Below are 13,097 nucleotides of genomic sequence, written 5' to 3' on the forward strand. Positions count from 1 at the left end.
AGAAAAGAGCCTCAAAATTCTTTCTTAGTTTGTGAAACCACCATTCAGTCAAAGAATATATTCAAGTCACGGTCATTAGTCATTTGATTTGGTGCTTGTTGTGATTATTAACTTATTGGTTGATCATATCACTTGGAAAATAACTGTATTTTCCTTCCTTTAGTAGATATATAAGAACTGTTGAGTATGAAAGGGAAAAACTCATGTACATTAGCTAAAAAAGTACACACACCGAGCCGGCGCCGTGGCTCAATAGGCTAATCCTCCACCTTGCGGCGCCGGCACACCGGGTTCTAGTCCCGGTTGGGGTGCCGGATTCTGTCCCGGTTGCCCCTCTTCCAGGCCAGCTCTCTGCTATGGCCAGGGAGTGCAGTGGAGGATGGCCCAGGTGCTTGGGCCCTGCACCCCATGGGAGACCAGGAAAAGCACCTGGCTCCTGGCTCCTGCCAGGATCAGCGCGGTGCGCCGGCTGCAGCGGCGGCCATTGGAGGGTGAACCAGCGGCAAAGGAAGACCTTTCTCTCTCTGTCTCTCTCTCACTGTCCACTCTGCCTGTCAAAAAAAAAAAAAAAAAAAAAAAAAAAGTACACACACCACCACTACCACCACACTCTCAGAGCTTGTCCATTATGGGAAGAAAATGAGTTGAAATTAGAGATTTAGGGAAGCAACTGTCCAAAAACACACACACTGAGATTTTGGCTTAATGTTTTTTGTTTTGTTTGTTTGTTTGTTTTTTATTTTTGACAGAAAGAGTTAGGCAGTGAGAGAGAGAGAGAAACAGAGAGAAAGGTCTTCCTTTGCCGTTGGTTCACCCCCCAAGTGGCCGCTACGGCCAGGGCGTGTTGCGGCCAGTGTGCTGCACCGATCCAAAGCCTAGAGCCAGGTGCTTCCTCCTGGTCTCCCATGCGGGTGCAGGGCCCAAGGACCTGGGCCATCCTCCACTGCCACAGCAAAGAGCCGGACTGGAAGAGGAGCAACCGGGACAGAATCCGGCGCCCCGACCAGGACTAGAACCCGGTGTGCCGGCGCCGCAGGTGGAGGATTAGCCTATTGAGCCACTGTGCTGGCCTGGGCTTAATGTTAACATGAAAAATAACTACCTTTGAGATACACTGAATGGAATCAAGTGGCAAAATTCATAAGAAATATAAGGCACTTTGAAATTTATGTCTTTGGTTCAATTTTGCTATAATTAATGAATTACAAATTGAAAGGATGAATAAAAAAACTTACTTTTCTGAAAAGAAGAATGATGTAGAATTTGGAATCTCAGTTAAAAAAAAAAAAAAAGCTTAAAACACTTTGGTTTCAAAGTTTCAAAAGGGCCCTGGGAGATTTTTGAGTGATAAGGGATCCGAATTCAGAAAATCCCTGATTTCACATGTAAGATATAAAGACATTATTAGTAATACTATATCTCTTTATAGGGAAACAGATGATGAAATTGAAAATTATTTAACAGGAGGAAAACTTACATCAATGATTTTCATATGAAAAACAGTGTTTCTCCTGAACTGTCTTAATATTTAACTATCATTTTGAACCAAACAAGAGTAACTCCTAGTGAAATTTAAATATAACAAATGACTCTCACACTGTTATCACATTTGTTATACATATATACTTGCATCTGCATGTGTATCAGGGGTTAAGATATTTATAATACACTTTTTTTCTAAAAAGGTTCTAAAAATTGTCATATGAAGGTTTACCTCAAAGTCTGTTTTAATTGAAGAAAATGTATTTTTTTAAAACTAGCTTGAAATAAAATCTCCATAGTAATTAAGTATCTGTTGTGTTACCTAACCGAAAGAATTCCTGGTGAAGTTTTGCTGCCTTAGATAGTGGGTAGAATCTTTGTGGTTTCCTTGTCTTGTGAGAAATACTGTAAGACAAATAATAATGAGTTAACATTATATGTACATTTATCAAATAATTGCTTATTTAGGCACTATTAAAATGTGCATGTTTGAAATCTGTGTGAAAAGATAACTTTTCTACTTTATATCATTTTGCTCTTATTTGCCACTGATTCTGTCTATCGTTCCTCTTTATGGTCTTCAAAAAATTACTAGTATGAGCCAATTCTCTGGCTCTATTTCCTATAGGGAATTTAAAAAAAAAAAATCATATGACATGTGTCTTTCCAGATAACATGGTTCTAGTTTAAAAGTGACCTTGTGTAGAAAATAAAAAGCCAGCATGGTACAGGAACTGGTGAAATTATCAGACATTGTGGCAAGTCAGAGTGTAATTTATCTGTCTGGGAGGAAGACTGGTGACACTTCTGTTAACATACAATCCTTTGTAGCTTCAAAGGTCAGCCTAATCAACATAATGTCTACCAACCTTTTTACCTTGTGTTCTCCATCTAGACTCCCTTAAGCAGAAGAGCATTCTTTGCAGCTTACCAACCAGTCAGTCTACCCATGGACCCAACAGAATAGAATTAAGGACTTAAGGGGAAAAAAGAGAGAGGGAGAAAGGAAGGAAGGAAGAGAGGGAGGGAGGGAGGGAGGAAGGGAATCCCAATGGCAGGGGTCAGGAGAGGAACCTTTTCGTTTAGTTTGCCCAGGAGAGAATCCTTGCTTAATCATGTAAGCAGTGAATGATTTTATGATGAGCGTTGGAGTACTCAGAAACATGATAGTGGTTGTGGGAGCATGAGATGGATTTTAACTAATATGATATGCAACTCAACCCTCATCAAACAGTTGTTCAGCGTACTGCATCTAGAAGTCTCAGAACATTCCTATAATTCACCCGAAGAGTTAAATTGAACTCATTGAGCAGAGGAATGTTGTTTGGCTTCAGTACTGCCTGAAGTATCTATAGGAGGAGGCCTTTCAGGGTAGCCTTGTATTGTCTTACAAGAGCCACCTTGACTCACTTGTGTTCCTGCTTGGCAAGTGCATCTTTGTTTTATTTTTTTTATTTTTTTTAATTTAAAAAAGTTTTTTTTGACAGGCAGAGTTAAGACAGTGAGAGAGAGACAGAGAGAAAGGTCTTCCTTTTTCCGTTGGTTCAACCCCCGCCCCAAGTGGCTGCTACAGCCGGCGCTGCGCCGATCCAAAGCCAGGAGCCAGGTGCTTCTCCTGGTCTCCCATGGGGTGCAGGGCCCAAGCACTTGGGCCATCCTCCACTGCACTCCCTGGCCACAGCAGAGAGCTGGCCTGGAAGAGGAGCAACCGGGACAGAATCCGGTGCCCCGACCGGGACTAGAACCCCAGTGTGCTGGCGCCGCAGGTGGAGGATTAGCCTAGTGAGCCGCGGCGCCGGCCGGCAAGTGCATCTTTGACTTTTGATAACTCACATCGCTGTTGGGTGTGTGTCAGTAACTAAGAGAATCACTGTCCCCATTTTACACAAGAGAACACACGCTGGAGATGCAGTATATGACAACCGTCATGTACTGAGCATCCCAACATGAGCCTTCCCACTTCCAAACCTAGTTCTCTCCACTATTTGACTCTATCTCACAAAATATTTTTGTAAATAAAAGTAAATGATTCTGAATGCTATTAATGACAAACAGAACCACACTCAATATTTCGAGATTTTATGAAGCAGACAGAGTGAAAGAGACTACAGTCTTTCCTACCTACCTACTTCCATGCCATTATAATTAGAATTGATTACAGGTTCAACTTTTGTTTCACTTAACTTTTTTTTCACTTAATATAACTATAAAAATGGAGATTTTTGCTTTGGTAGCCTAGGCTGCTTTTTTTTAAAATATTTTAACATTTTCTTTTTGCATTTTGAGAATAGTCTTTTGCTAACTTAAATTTCACACTTGTTATGTTGACAAATACATCACCTTCTATCTGTGTTTATTTTAATGTGAGCAGCAGTGTGTTAATTTTAAGTGGGAAATCGCCTCAGAATTATGGGGTGGGTGGGAAGACAGAGGGGTCTGATCAGTTCTCTGCCTCTCAGTTCTCAGAATGACACATGTGCTTTCTAAGGTCTCTGTGGTAGAGGGTCAAAGCAAATGATCTCCTTTGTCTGATTTAAGCTCTCTTTGGCTTGCCTCCCATGTTTTCTCACTGGGGAGAAGGTTAAGACCTTGAGAGAAGTCACTCCATCCCAATTACTTATCCAGGCTCCCTTTTTCTTTAAATAGCTTGCACTTAGTTGTGGAGAGTGTTTTGAGGTCATTATCTTCTTGACGGATGAACCCAGGGATAAAGAACTATTTTCTGTTTGGACTCTAAAGGCATGATACAGTTTAGTCCCAAAGACATTTCACATTTTGAATTTATCCAGGAACTCATTCTTGAATCAAACCATCCCAATGCTCACCAAGGACAGTTTTTCCTTTTTCAACCCCCATCTGCATAATTTCCCATTGTCTGTAACTCTAACCTAAGGCTGCCCACATCTCTTTCCTTTCTGTGCCTTAAGGAAACCATGTGAGTACTTTTGCCTATTTCTCTGACACATGCTTTTAACTTCATGTTTTCTTTCTTTCTTCTCACTCTAACACCCTCTGCTAAAGTTTGTGTTTGATTTTTTGTAGTGTTTATTTTTTAATATTTATTTTATTTATTTGAAAGGCAAAGTGACAGAGAGAAAGGGACACAGAGAGAGAGAGAGAGAGAGAGAGAGAGAGAGACATCAAGAGAGAGACATCTTCCCTCTGCTGGTTTACTCTACAAATGGCCCCAAGAGCCAAAGCTGGGACAGGTGGAACCCAGGAGCCTGGAACTCCATCTGGGTCTCCCGTGTGGGTGACAAGAGCTCAAGTACTTGTGCCATCTAACGCTGCTTTCCCTGGGCACATTAGCAGGGAGCTGGATTGAAAGCGGAGCACCTGGGCCTCAAATTGGCCCCTTTTGCAGTGTCCAGATTCTCACTCCCTGTCACTCCTGTCTTTTCTCTCGGAGAGTTATCTTTCTCATGCCTGGCATTCTACTTCTAGAAGCTTGCCTTATAATGAGATTCTGCATATTGGGACTGTGGAGAGAATTACTTTATTTCAAACACCTTTGTCTGCATTTAGTCTAATTTTGCTGTTGGGAGTTTTGTAGGAAGCAACAAAACAAAAAGACATCTATTTCATGTACGTAATCAAAATCAAGCCACTCTCAGGCAGAGCATGGTTGCTTTCTGTTCTGTTTCTTGTCAAGTTGAAAATTGTTTTCAATAGATAACTATGAAGTATGTCCGCACTGGAAGCGATAACATCCTACGTGGCATGGTATCCGTGTCCCTCCATGGCAACCAGTTAGCTTTGACATTGCCAGAATTTAAAAAAAAAATTTGGACAAACAATGAGAGAAATACAAAGGCTTTCTCATTTGGATTTAACTCAAGAGTTGAAGTATTACCTGAAGCTCTGTGCTACAAATGGTTTCATATGGGCTTTGTTCTGTAAACAGTTTGTAAATGGTTGTGTTCAGAATTCCCAGCCCTCATTAGCTAACTGCACATGTGTGGAAACCCAGAGAGACCCTGACCTTCAGATCCACTCAGAAAGACAAACTTGGTCTCTAAGTTTAGAGATGAAACACTTTCCTCTTGCTAGCCAGGAAATGGACTGATGTTTTGCCCAGGTCACACATGTGTCTGAACTGTTCCAGTCAGTAAGGGAAAATAATGACCTCCTGGGAAATAAATGCGTCATGGAGACTCGACTCTGTCCTTGGTCCAGGCAGCAGCAGAACATTTAAAGTCTACAGGCCCTGTGACTCGGAGGAGAGAAACAGAACATAGACCTAAATAAAGTACAAATGAATGATAATTGCTCCAAGTGATTGATTTTTTTAAAATCAGTGCCCCCAAAATAATTTAAGAACTAGTAGAGGTGTCTCTTTTCATCTACAACTTGTATATTCATTATTGTTAATTGATAAATACTGTGTATGTGTATCATGTGAAAATGTGGCTTAAAATCATTTGCTCATTTTCCAAAGTGCAGTGTTTCCGTGCTACTGAGTTGTTTTCAGCTCCTTATATATTTATACGTTATCCCATTGTCTGATACATGATGTGCACATATTTTCCCGCATTCCATAGTCTCTATTCTGTTGATTGTTCCTTTGGCCTTGCAGGTACTTTTTGTTTGATATACTTACCATATGTCAATTTTTGCTTTTGTTGCCGGAGCTTTTGAGGTCCCAAAAAAGTCATGTAAATTTTCCATGAGTTGTATTCTAGCAGTTTTATAGATTCAAGCTTTAAGTTTTTAATCTGTTTGGAGTTGGTTTTTGTATGTGGTGTGAGCTACATCTAATTTTGCTTTGTATGCAGATACCCAGGTGTCCCAACAACATTTGTTGAAGAAGCATTCATTTCCCCATTGCCTGTCCTTGGCACTTTTGTCAAACATCAACTGACCATAAGCGCATAGATGTATTTTTGGTCTCTATTCTGTTCCATTTGTGTATATGGCCAGCACCATGCTATCTGGATTACCAAAGGTTTTTCTATGAGGCCTACAGCTTTGTTCCTTTTGCTCAAGATTTCTTTCATTTTCTGGTTCCATTTAAATTTGCAGATTATTTTTCTATTTCTGTGATAATTATCCTGGAGTTTTGATAAGGATTGCATTTAATCTGTAAATCAATTAGTGAAACATGGGCATCTTAACAATATTAGTTCTTCCAAACAATGAACATGGGATGTCTTTCCATTTATTTTTGTCTTTAATTTATTTCATTAGGGTTTTATAGCTTTCAAAATATAGGAATCTCTTGATTAAATTTACTCTAAAGTTTATTTTTTGTGTCAGCTATAAATGAGATTATTTTTTCATTTCTTTTTCCTGTAGTTCATTGCTAGTGTATAGGACAATTGCTGGTTCTTGTATATTGATTTTGTATTCTACAACCTTACTGATTTCATTTGCTGATTCTAACAGTTTTTTGATGGAGTACTTGGGATTTTCTCTACATAAAATCATGTCATCTTCCAACTGGGACAATTTAGCATCTTCCTCTTCAGTTAGGATGGCTTTTATTTCTTTCTCTTACCCTCCTCATCTGGGTAAGGATTCTGTGGCTGTACTGACTAGATGGGGCAGAAGTGCACATCTGGCTGGCGCCGCGGCTCACTAGGCTAATCTTCCACCTGTGGCGCCAGCACACCAGGTTCTAGTCCCGATTGGGGCGCCGGATTCTATCCTGGTTGCCCCTCTTCCAGGCCAGCTCTCTGCTGTGGCCAGGGAGTGCAGTGGAGGATGGCTCAAGTACTTGGGCCCTGCACCCCATGGGAGACCAGGAGAAGTACCTGGCTCCTGCCATCGGATCAGCTGCGGTGCGCCGGCCACAGCGCGCTGGCCACGGCGGCCATTGGAGGGTGAACCAACAGCAAAGGAAGACCTTTCTTTCTGTCTCTCTTACTGTCCACTCTACCTGTCAAAAAAAAAAAAAAAAGGTGCACATCTTTGTCTTGTTCCTTATCTTGGAGGAAAAGCTTTCAACTTTCCACTGTCAGGTATGAAGTTGGCTGTGGGCTTTCATATATGACTTTTATGATATTAAGGTACATTCCTTTTATTTCTAATTCTAGAAATATTTTTGTAATCATAAAAGGATATTGAGTTTTGTCAAATTTTTTTTTCTGCATCTGGTTAGATAATCATACTGTATGATTTCTTCCATATATTGAAGGCTTTTGTCCTGCATTCTGGTAGTGAAGTGTATTATATTCATAAATTTGTATATGTTCAGCCATCCTTGCATTACAAGGATAAGTCTGACTGGAGCATGGTAAATAATTCTTTTCATGTATTTTTTGAAAATATTTATTTTATTTATTTGAAAGTTAGAGTTAGATGGGGCGGGGGAGAGGAGAGAGAGAATCTTCCATTTCTGATTCACTCCCAAGATGGCCTCAACTGCCCAGGCTGGGCCAAGTGAAGTCAGGAGCCAGGAGCTTCTTCCTGGTCTTCTACGTGGATGCAGGGGCCCAAGCACTTGTGCCTTCTTCCACTACTTTCCCAGTTGCATTAGTGGGGAGCTGGATTGAAAGTGGAGCAGCCAGGCTTCCAACTGGTACCCATATGAAATGCCGGTATTGCAGGCAGCTGCTTAATCCATTATACCACAATGCCGGCCACCCTTTTCATGTATTACTAAATTCAGTTTGGTAGTGTTATGTTGATGATTTTACTTCTATATTCATCAGTGATATTGGTCAGTAGCTGTGTTTTAAACTGACACATCAAGATTACACATGTTATAGGATACCATGTGATGTTTTGACACAAGGATATGTTGTGAAATGTTCAAATCAGAGTAAACATTTTCTTCCTGAAATATTTATTATTTCTTTATGGTGAAGCACTCAAAATCCTTTATTCTGGTGTTTTTGTTTGTTTTATTAAAAAAATATCTAATACACTATCATTATCTATAGTTACCTACACTGCAACAGATTACCAGAATTTCTCCCTCCTACTTTACTATAACTTAGTACCCAGTAACCAACAGTGCTCCCTTCTCTCCATCCCTCTCCTTCCCCTGATCTGCCACGTCTCTGGTAAGCACCATTGTTCTTTTAACTTCTAAGAGATCAATTTTTTCAATTATTTTTAGATTCCACATGTGAATGCGATGAAAAAGTAAATATTTGTCTTTTGATGCTGCTTACTTACTTTTTTAAATTTTTTTATTTAGTAAATATAAGTTTCCAAGGTACAGTTTATGGATTACATTGGCTTTCCCCCTCCATAATTTCCCTCCCACTTGCACCCCTCCCATCTCCCACTCCCTCTCCCATTCCATTCACATCAAGATTCATTTTCAATTATCTTTATATACAGAAGATCAATTTAGTATATATTAAGTAAAGATTTCATCAGTTTGCACCCACACAGAACATAAAGTGTAAAATACTGTTTCAGTACTAGTTAGAGCATTAATTCACATTGGACAACACATTAAGGACAGAGATCCCACATAAGGAGTAAGTACACAGTGACTCCTGTTGTTGACTTAACAATTTGACACTCTTGTTTATGGAGTCAGTAATCTCCCTAGGCTCTAGTCATGAGTTGCCAAGGGTATGGAAGCCTTTTGAGTTCACTGACTCTGATCTTATTTAGACAAGGTCATAGTCAAAGTGGAAGTTCTCTCCTCCCTTCAGAGAAAAGTACCTCCTTCTTTGATGGCCCGGTTCTTTCCACTGGGATCTCACTTGCAGAGATCTTTCATTTAGGTCTTCTTTTTTTTTTTTTTTTTTTCCCTCAGGGTGTCTTGGCTTTCCATGCCTAAAATACTCTCATGGGCTCTTCAGCCAGATCTGAATGCCTTAAGGGCTGATTCTGAGGCCAGAGTGCTATTTAGGACACCTGCTTACTTTCAATAACATAATGACTTCCATTTGTGTCATTGCAAACTAGATTTCATTATTTTTTATGGTCAAATAGTATTCCATTTTTCTTTATTCATTGATCACTAGTGTGGGGAGCAACTCGGACTAGACTGTTACTTGAATTAAGACTTATTCTATGCATCTGCTCTCCCACAATATGGCGCTGGGAGAGGAGGAAACAGCTTCTACACAGCTGCCTCCAGTTCAACCAATAAACAGCAGGACCTGCTCCTGATTGGAGGAGAGCAGCGTACTCGGCATGTGGGTAGCAGAGTTGGGATTGGTGGAAGAGGACTATAAAGGAGGAGAGAGACAACATGCACCAGGAACATCTATCTGAAGGAACACCTGTGCAGCCCCCGAGAGAGCCGGCCGGTGGTGTGCCGCTCCCCTGCGGAAGTGGGGAAAGTGGCAGGGGGAACCGCCCTTCCACGGAGGTGGAAGGGTTGGTAGCCAACCCGGGAAGAACCAGCAGTAAACCCGGGGAGGGCCGAGCAGACAAAAGAACAGCGCAGGGTCCTGTGTCGTTCCTCCACGAAGAGGGGGAGCAACATAATGGTGCCGTGACTTGGATATGAAGCCTAGGCAGGGTTTAGTGTCGTTCCTCCACGAAGACGGGGAGCGACATAATGGTGCCGTGACTCGGATATGAAGCCTAGGCAGGGTTCAGTGTCGCTCCTCCATGAAGAGGGGGAGCGACACACTAGGTCACTTAGATTGTTTCCATTTCTAGGCTATTGTGAATAATGTTGCAACAACCATGGGAGTTCATATGCCTCTTCAACAGGATGGTTTTAATTCTCTTGGATATATACTCAGTGGTGGGATTGTTGAATCAAATCATAGTTCTATTTTTAAGTTTTTAAAGAGCCTCCATACTGCTTTCCACTATGGATGTACTAATTTACATTCTAACAGCAGTGTGAGAGGATTCCTTTTTCTCAACATCTTTGAGCACGTACCTTTTTTTTTTTTTTTTTTTTTTTTTTTGGATAGGCAGAGTTAGACAGTGAGAGAGAGACAGAAATGTCTTCCTTCCGTGTGTTCACCCTGCAAATGGCCGCTATGGCCAGCACACTGCACCAATCTGAAGCCAGGAACCAGGCACTTCCTCCTGGTCTCCCATGGAGTGCAGGGCCCAAGCACTTGGGCCATTCTACACTGCATTCCTGGGCCACAGCAGAGAGCTGGGCTGGAAGAGGAGCAACCGGGACAGATTCTGGTGCCCCAACCGGGACTAGAACCTGGGGTGCTGGGCACCTCAGGTGGAGGATTAACCCAGTGAGCCACTGCGCTGGCCTGAGCACGTACCTTTTAAGCATTTGTATGGTTTCCTTTGAAAGACATTTAGTGGCTGGCATTTTGGCACAGTGGGTAAAGCTGTGTAGATTAAGCCACCACCTGCAACAGTGCCCACCCACGTGAGCACTAGTTTGAGTCCTGGCTGCTCTACGTCTGATCCAGTTCCCTGCTAATGCACCTGGGAAGGCAGTGGGAAATGGTCTGAGTGTTTGGGCCCTTGCCACCCATGTGGGAAACTTAATTGGAGTTTGTGGCTCCTGTCTTCAGCCTGATCCCGCCTAGGCTACTGTGACCATTTGGAGAGTAAACTCCATCTGTCTCTGTAATTCTGCTTTTCAAATAAATAAATAAATATTTTTAAAAGATGTCTATTTAGATCTGTTGCTCATTTTGAAATTGGCTCACTGACATCTCATCCCTTGCTCCAAGTGTGTACTGGGTGTCTGTTTTTAATGCCACTATCATATTGTTTTAATTGCTATAGTTTTGTTGTGTATTTTAAGGCAGGTAATAAAATGCCTCTTAATTTGTTCTTATGCTCAGTATTCTTTTTCATATTTCATTTTTTGGGGTTCTGTTTTCATAAGAATGTTAGGGTCTTCATTTTTCTAGTTCTGTGAAGAATGTCATTGGTATTTTGATAGAGTTTACATTCAATTTGTATCCATTATGGGTTATGGACATTTTACGAGTATTAATTGTTCCAACCCACAAACATGGAATATCTTTCCAATTCTTCTTTAATCTATTTTTTTCTTTAGTTTCCCTATCTGAATTTTGTATTATGGTAATGCTGGCTTCATAAAATACACTGGAGGTTTTTCTTCCTTCTTTTTTTTTGAAATGTTTAAAATTGATTGTTATTATCTTTTCTTTAAGTATTTGGTAGAGTTTAGCAGGAAAGCTGTCATGTACTGAACTTTTCTATTTTAAACAGTCTTGTTACTTATTACTATTACTAATCTGTTCAGATTTTCTATTTCTTTATGGTTTCAGTCTTAGAAGTTGCATGTCTAGGAATTTATCCCATTTTCTCCAGGTATCCAATTTGTTGATGTGCAGTATAATTATTCATAGTACTATCTTCCAATTTGTTGATGTGCAGTATAATTATTCATAGTACTATCTTCTGGTCCTTTATATTAATACTGTATCAGTTCTAATGTCTCCTCTGTCATTTCTGATTTTTATGTACTTGAAACTTTTTTCTACCCACTCTACTGAATATTTGTTTTGTTTATTCTTTCCATAATTCCAGTTCGTAGTCTGGTTTCTGTATCATTTTTCTGCTCTAATATTTATGTTATATAAATATATATGAATGCAACTTTCCTTCCTTCTAACTTCCGGCTTAATTTGCTCATTGATTTTTATTTCCTTGAAGCATAACATGAAGGTGCCTCTTTTCTCTCTGCTCTACTTAAAGATGAATTTGGCTTTTTAAAATATTAAGAGCTGTTAAATTTCCCTTACCCTTCAAGCAAATCAACTCAGTCATGTTTTTTTCCTGAAGAAATAGTATTGTAGGCATGTAAAAGCTATGTGACTGTAATCTTTCCTTTGTATTACTAAAAACTTGGAAATAACCTAAATGTGTAAAAATGTGAACTAGCTAACTCTGATTAAAGCAATAGAATATTTTGTAATTATTTGAAAAGATAATTGTTAAGAATATGGGTATCATGAAAACTAGCTGCAGGGTAATGCTGTTAAGTGAGAAAACAAAAAAAAAATAGAAAATTCTGTGTGTGGTCTATTAATAACTAGGTCCACACATGTTGTATAATGCCATCTTAAGATGCTTTTGTTGATATGCATAATTATTTATTGACATGTCTGTCTCTATCTCTAGACTGCTTTCTTTGAGGAGGGCATATATTTTGCCATATCTGCAAAACCAAAACCTAGTACATAATTAGAACCAATAACTATTTCTTAATTAACTAATGAAAATGTAGCAAAAAAGCAAATACAAAGTTTTCACTGTGATCTGACACCATTTGGGACACCCACATCCTGTATCAGGGTGCTGAGAAAGCTGCTTTCTCTTCCAGCTTCCTGCTCATGTGTGTTCCGAGAGGCAGCAGGTGATGGCTCTAGATCTTAGGTCCTTGACACTCACATGGTAGACCCAGATGGAGTTCCTAGTTCCTGGTCAGCCTAACCAAACCCCAGCTGTGTGGGCACTTGAAGAGTGAGCAGCAAATGGAATTCTGATCTCTTTCTCTCTGTATGTCCCTCTTCTTATAAAGTAAATAAAATTAAATAACCTTTTAAAATCATTCACTTCTCACTACTTACAGAATATAAGGCATTCTATGATCAGACCTGTTCTCTGTTCTCTAATACCAGAGCTGTTGTGAGCCCTACACAACTCTGGGAGTGGAGGGGATTTTTATACTGTAGTCCATGGCAGATACTCAGTGAGCAAGCTACATGGCCATCGTGAGGACCCCAGTCAATGCTCATCCT

General features: G+C 40.2%; 1 protein-coding gene across 20 annotated transcripts in view; it reads left to right on the forward strand.

Annotated features, from left to right (window-relative positions):
* Positions 1-13,097, forward strand: part of RBMS3 (RNA binding motif single stranded interacting protein 3) — a 1,614,135-nt gene that overhangs the window by 1,079,864 nt on the left and 521,174 nt on the right. The window lies entirely within an intron of this gene.

The sequence above is a fragment of the Oryctolagus cuniculus genome, chromosome 4 (genome assembly GCF_964237555.1).
Source record: "Oryctolagus cuniculus chromosome 4, mOryCun1.1, whole genome shotgun sequence".
In the NCBI taxonomy this organism is placed as follows: domain Eukaryota; kingdom Metazoa; phylum Chordata; class Mammalia; order Lagomorpha; family Leporidae; genus Oryctolagus; species Oryctolagus cuniculus.